This window comes from Camelus ferus, chromosome 15 (assembly GCF_009834535.1).
Source record: "Camelus ferus isolate YT-003-E chromosome 15, BCGSAC_Cfer_1.0, whole genome shotgun sequence".
Lineage (NCBI taxonomy): Eukaryota > Metazoa > Chordata > Mammalia > Artiodactyla > Camelidae > Camelus > Camelus ferus.
In genome coordinates, this window is record NC_045710.1 from 15,328,225 (window position 1) to 15,334,224 (window position 6,000).

A 6,000-nucleotide genomic window follows, 5' to 3' on the forward strand; every position below is an offset into this window, starting at 1 on the left:
TCAGAACTGAATTCCTTGCACGCTTAGAATATCTGCACCTCACTGCAAGAAAATTACACCTCAATAAAAAAACTCAGTGAACAAATGAAAATCCCACTTTAACTCTGTATTCCAGAGCCGCATGCAGATTTTTTTTAATGAAATAGGGATTTCCTCCTAGGTCAGGAAGAGTGAGAAGGCTCCGAGTCTACGTGTAGGAGAACATGATATTCATCTCAAGGTTTCCTGGCAGCACTGACCCAAGCACATGAAGTTGAATGAAAGAGAGGAGGGCCTTTCTCACTGCTGCCCAGCTCTCGAGACTCAGCTATACCCTCCTGACCCCTAAAATTCAGACCATCACTGATGTAGGGCTCAGCTGACCAGGGTACACAGCCAGGACCTGTAATGTCCACAAGGTTCTATACTCTCAGTGAGGACAGGCACCACTTTCTCCCATACACTATCAGCATTGCACCAGGAAATTTCCTTTCATAGCCTGGAGAGGAGTTGGCCTGTAGATCTCATCTTTTGAAGACCCAAGATCCTATACAGGTTCCTGGGCATTCTGACAGTGTCCACAGTGTCTAAAGCAACATGAGAAAATTTTTCAGGATGGGGTTGGACAGAGGCAAACACCAGTGAGACCAGTCAGAGTGCACTGGTGGCCTCAGGCTGACAGGTTATGGGAATACAGACTCAGGAGAGTTGAGACAGCGGGCTAGACACGCCACGGCTAACTGGTACTTACAATGCCCTCACTCATCTGGCCCTGTATGCAACTTAACCACTGATTAGTGGAAGGAGCAGAGAGGTAGTGCCAACTCCTTTGCCCAAGCTGAGAAGAGCTGTCTTGTCTCAAAGGTCTGATGGAGAAGCAGTGTTGCAAAGCAGCTAAGAGCCCAGACTAGACCCAGAATACTTAAACTCAGCTTCACCTTTTCAAGCTGTTTGAACTTGGACAGTTAATCTCTCCTTCAGTTTCCTCATCTGTAAAAATGTTTATATAGAGTGATGTTGGGAGGATTAACTGGGTTAACTAAATGGGAAGAGTACTCAGAAAAATGCCGGCAAATGGTCGGCAAACAATAAATATTAGGCATTATTATTAAAGCTTATCTTCTTGTTACTGCACGTTGTACACAAATACGTCAATTCTTTTGCTACAAGAAACATAGATTTTATCAGACACTCAGAAATCCAAAGAGGCTAAGAACCAAGGAGGAACCACCTCCAGAAACTCATTTCTTAATTTCCTGATCCCACAAATATTCTGCTAAGACTAACAGTATTCCAAATATCTAGGTCAGATTACCAGACAACCACAGCCATGGCGTGAAAATCCCCACCCATATCTAGCACCCCTACCCCCAACAGAACTCAGTGTTACCCGATTATATGCAAATCCTTATCTTTCAAAATATTCCAAGATTCACTTCCCTCTGCAGAAAGTATATGCTGAAGAAATTCTCTTTTAATATATGTTTCCTTTTTTTTTTTTTGGTTAAAATTTCCAGAGTCTGAATTTTTCCCTAAATAATATATTTTTTCTTCTTAATTGTTGGGTTTGTTTGCTTACAAGTGTCATTGAGGTTAGCAAGCCAATACACAACAGCTACATTAGAATGAAATCCATCTCACTGATTAAAGTCTGCATTCTTCTCACCAGGTGAACAAAAACAGTGCAGGATTAAAGCAAAGAGCATTAAAAACATAATTAAAGGAAAGAAAGGAGAAGTTTTTTTAAATTTTATTACCTACAGTTGGGATTATTCTCTTCACAGTGTGCTTAACTCTGTGTTGTCTTTAGAAAACCTGAAATTAATACTTTAGCTCTTATGTTTACACGTTTATTCAGGGGCAAAGATACAGAAGTGGAGAATTTGCTTGCCCAGAGACTGATTTCATTTAAGAAATTTTATTTTTATGTTTCCCTGCTTCTTTTTTTTTATAAGCCATGAGGCGATCTGGCCCACGTTTTTTTCACAAATGCTGAAATGACAAGTGAGCCACTCAATCCTGGTAGTCATAATCATTTCTGCTCTATGGATTCAGCTTGATAAGATATAAAAATTCCAGACATTTTATTTTAGTGAGAAAATAAACTGGATGCATGACTTTTGGCCCGCTGTGATGGCTTCCATAGTCTATGTGGCTTTCTCAGAACTAATAATTTAATTATGGTAAGTACAGGGTTCTTTTGAATTCATTCAAATGGTGTCCATGTATGTTCACTTGCCAACTGCTTCTGTAATGTTATTAATAACTATATACTAATTATGTCAATAAATTAATTGAACCTGTACTCCTGTTTTCATGGCCTCAGTGTCCTTCTGTCACTACTCTTCCTTTGGACTTTTAACTCTGGGCTCTAATAAACTGCCAGCTTGTTCCACATGTGTATGTTCCCCAAGGATTGTTTATATTTTAATGCATGCTCTGTTCAGCATTAAATATCTTCTTTAATTCATTTATTGGCTTCTGGATGTTTTGCAAGAAACACTGCAGTAGTTTAGAAATTTATGGTAAGTCTTTGATTGACCATTTCAATCACTTAATTAACCATGAATGAAAGATTTAAATAGGCTTATTTTTCTTTTTTAAAAAAAAGAAACTATAAACCAGAGTAATACAAATTAAAAATGTGGCTATATCATTATTGAATCCACATATCAGGAAATATCAGGAAACTGGGCAGAGGTTTAGCACCTTTCTCTAACATATATGTAATATTATGCCCTTTTCCCTCAAATAGCATTCAGATCACTGCACACACAGAATGCAATTACCGAAAAGCAGTAAAGATGTGACTTTTAAAGGAATATGATGCCCCGAGCAATCAGTCGCTATGTGAGATTGGAATGAAATGCTAAGCCTGCCAGTTAAACTTAGGAAATCGGAGGAGCAATTTCTATGAAAGGCACACTTTTCATCACACAAGGCTATTTTCTTTAGCATCAAGTTGTAAGGTGTTAGTGTCAGAGAACTTTCTGGCTTTCTGACTTCTGGCATGCATTATATATAATGTCTATTATGTATCTGTACCAAAGTGGATTACAAAGACAATCATAGCAGCAGTTTGTCTTGTGCTGAAAAGGCAGGCACTTAAGGAGTCAAGCATCCTTTTCTCTTCCTCCAGCCCTCTCATCCTGGAACAATGCCTTTTGGTAAAAGAGCAAATCCCTTTGTCCCCTTCCCTCCTCCGAAATAGCTGTGCTGACAGCAGAGTCACCCAAAGATGACTTCTTGAGCTTCAGGTGGAATGCAAGCCTGCCAGCCTCTACTGCTGGGCAGCTTCTGGAGGCAAACAGGGAAAGACAGCAAGAAAGCAGGAGATCATACAGCCCTGCGTGCAATTTACTGTCTAACAGGAGCGTTGCTTTCTATGCCCCTTAACACACCCAGGCAGAAATCCACAGGATACTTTCAAGGGCCAAAGGATTGGAATTAAATGCTCATCTCATTGCCTTCTTTTTGCTTTCTGTAGTGAATTTTCATGGTACTGGTTAAAGCATCACTCAGGGCAGAAGACATACGGGGTGGAAGTTACAGGCCAGTAATCCCGGGAGGACCAGGGAGGGTTTAGCCAGCTTTTAGAGGCAGAGACTGACCTAAAATGGAAAGGGAGAGGATTCTTGTCAAAGTTCCAGGTTCTTATATGAGCTTCAACACTCATTTCTGGGTCTGTCACCAGAGCAGCCAAATGAAACATTTCCATTTCTAAGATCTTCTATCTGTAAGGTAAAGCTACCATTTTTCTTGGTTATAATTCATATGTAAGGAAAAGACACTCTCTAAGTACCAACTATTATTTTGAGTGCATGATCATTTTAACCATTAAGATATTTTATTTCTTTGTGAAAGTACTTATGGAAGAATTATTTTTAAAAACAGTTTTCAAAGCTTCTAAGTTCAGCTCCTCCCATCCCATCCTGCAACCTGTGAATCCAGAAATGAAAATACGTATGCTAGCTGGGAAACTGAAAAATCTGCTAGATTTTTAAAGACATATTACTCTAGGTTAATTTTATGCTGGGACAAAAACTGCTGTGTATTTTCTAATCACTTGCATACTATAGGGTACAGAATATACTATGATACTGCAGGTTATCTACTTGTTCATGTTAGTGTCTGACCTATCGTTATAATTTGAACATATTGTAAATGTGGCTATTTTTGCCTTTCATTTTCAACAGGGTTTGGCACCCAACAAATTCTGTCAGGCACTTAATGGCCAACCCTCTTATTCTTTTTTGAACTTTCACAATTCCAAATGTTAGGGGAAACCATTCAGATATTATAACATTTAGGAGTTAGATAAAGTGACATTGTAACTAAGATAGTTTATAAGGCAATATGGAGTGGTAATCTCTTACAGGGACTGAGGAAGGTCTCTTTGAGTAGATTGTCATAATTATTAAAAATGTTTCTCCATTATTAAGTGTAAATATATAATTTTATTCACCATGGAAAAATATGGTATAACAGGGGTTAAATGTGATTTGTATACATCATTATTTATAACAAGAATGTCCAAAAGTCAAAGTTAAGATTAAAATAAACTTCAGAATTCCAATTCCAAAGGACTCAGGCTTTAAAATCATCCTCCTCTGTCATAGTAATGATAGATAAAATGTAAGATAAATGTATTTTAAATATAGCTCTAGTTCAAAACTAGGTAAACAATCCCATGGACCAGAAATAGAAAAATAGATCAAAAGCCAAAGCTATTGTTCTGAAAGTTGCCAAGTCTGGAATCTGACAGGCCTGGCCAGAGTTCCAATTAGGGATAGGGAACAAAAGTGTCCCTTACAAAAATGAGAATCAAAAATGAAATCAGTGACTGAGTGGGGTTTCCATCCCCTATAAGATACCTAAACACACACACATACATACACACACAGTCTGGGATCAAATACTTTCTAAAATAATACAGTAAATTTTGAAGTAATTTAAAAATTTTAGCTCTCACATGTAAAGAGCTGAGAAGTTGTCACTTCCCATCCTTTCAACAACAAAAATGCTGAACCAACAGAAAATCAACACTTCTCTTGGGCCCATCAATTGGGCTGCAGGGCAAACCTCCACCCTGAAATCTGTAGATCAGTCGAGAGTCACACGAACCCAGACCTGCTTACCTGGAGCAGAAGCCACCAGAGCGATGCACTGGCAGGACCAGGTGAAGACCAAGGGCGGACTGGTGGAAGAGCGAGGATCTCTGGGGCAGGGACCCAGGCTTGGGGGTGGCCCACAGTGTCATGGGCTTTATCTCCAGAAACCCCATCAGCTGCTCATGGAGAAGAGCCTAGAAAGATCCCTGTTGGCTCTGTCGGGAGAAAAGATTAGTCATCGTGAAAGGTAGTGAGAGCATTCTCCACAAAAAATGTCTACATTAGGAGGAGTGATGTTTCCCAGAGCCATAGCCCGCCTCTGGGAAGGGCATTTCTGATACTCCAACTCCATCTGCCCTTCCTGTCTTAGGTAAGAGAGGGAGCTCAGAAACACTGGGAACAGTCACAGCCCAGAGAGAGACATAGGCTCATTAAAAGAGTAAGATTTAATCATAATATTGCAGAGTGCCCCACTTGACCATGTCAACAGGGCTCCAGTGTAACAACAATGGATTATCATGGAAAGAGCCATTAAGACATAGATTCTATCAAAGAAAAAGTACTTAGCAAATCCCAAAGTCAGGAGAGGAGACAAAAAACAAGGACAGTACAGTCATTTGAGCCTTAAGCACCTACAGCCACAGCAAACATTAAACACAGCCAACACCTGGCCAGATTAACATAAACTCTTACACTACAGCCTATAACCTCAGGTTCCTACTACCCAGTACATTGTGTCTGGCTTTCAACAAAAAAAAATTACAATGCATGCAGAAAGACACACACGCACACACCATCTGAAGAAGCAAAGCAAACGTCAGAACCAGCATTAGCTATGACACAGATTTGCAGATCGTCAGACAGGGAATCTCAAATAACTAAGATTAACGTGTTAGGGGCTCTAAAAGAA

The 6,000-nt window shown here is 39.6% G+C and overlaps 1 long non-coding RNA gene across 1 annotated transcript in view; it reads right to left on the reverse strand.

Moving 5' to 3' along the window:
• Positions 1-5,293, reverse strand: part of LOC116668912 — a 255,855-nt gene extending 250,562 nt beyond the window's left edge. Inside the window, exon 1 of the long non-coding RNA XR_004326178.1 lies at positions 5,118-5,293. This is a non-coding gene — a long non-coding RNA (uncharacterized LOC116668912). The remainder of the gene's footprint in view (positions 1-5,117) is intronic.
• Positions 5,294-6,000: the final 707 nt, after the last annotated feature.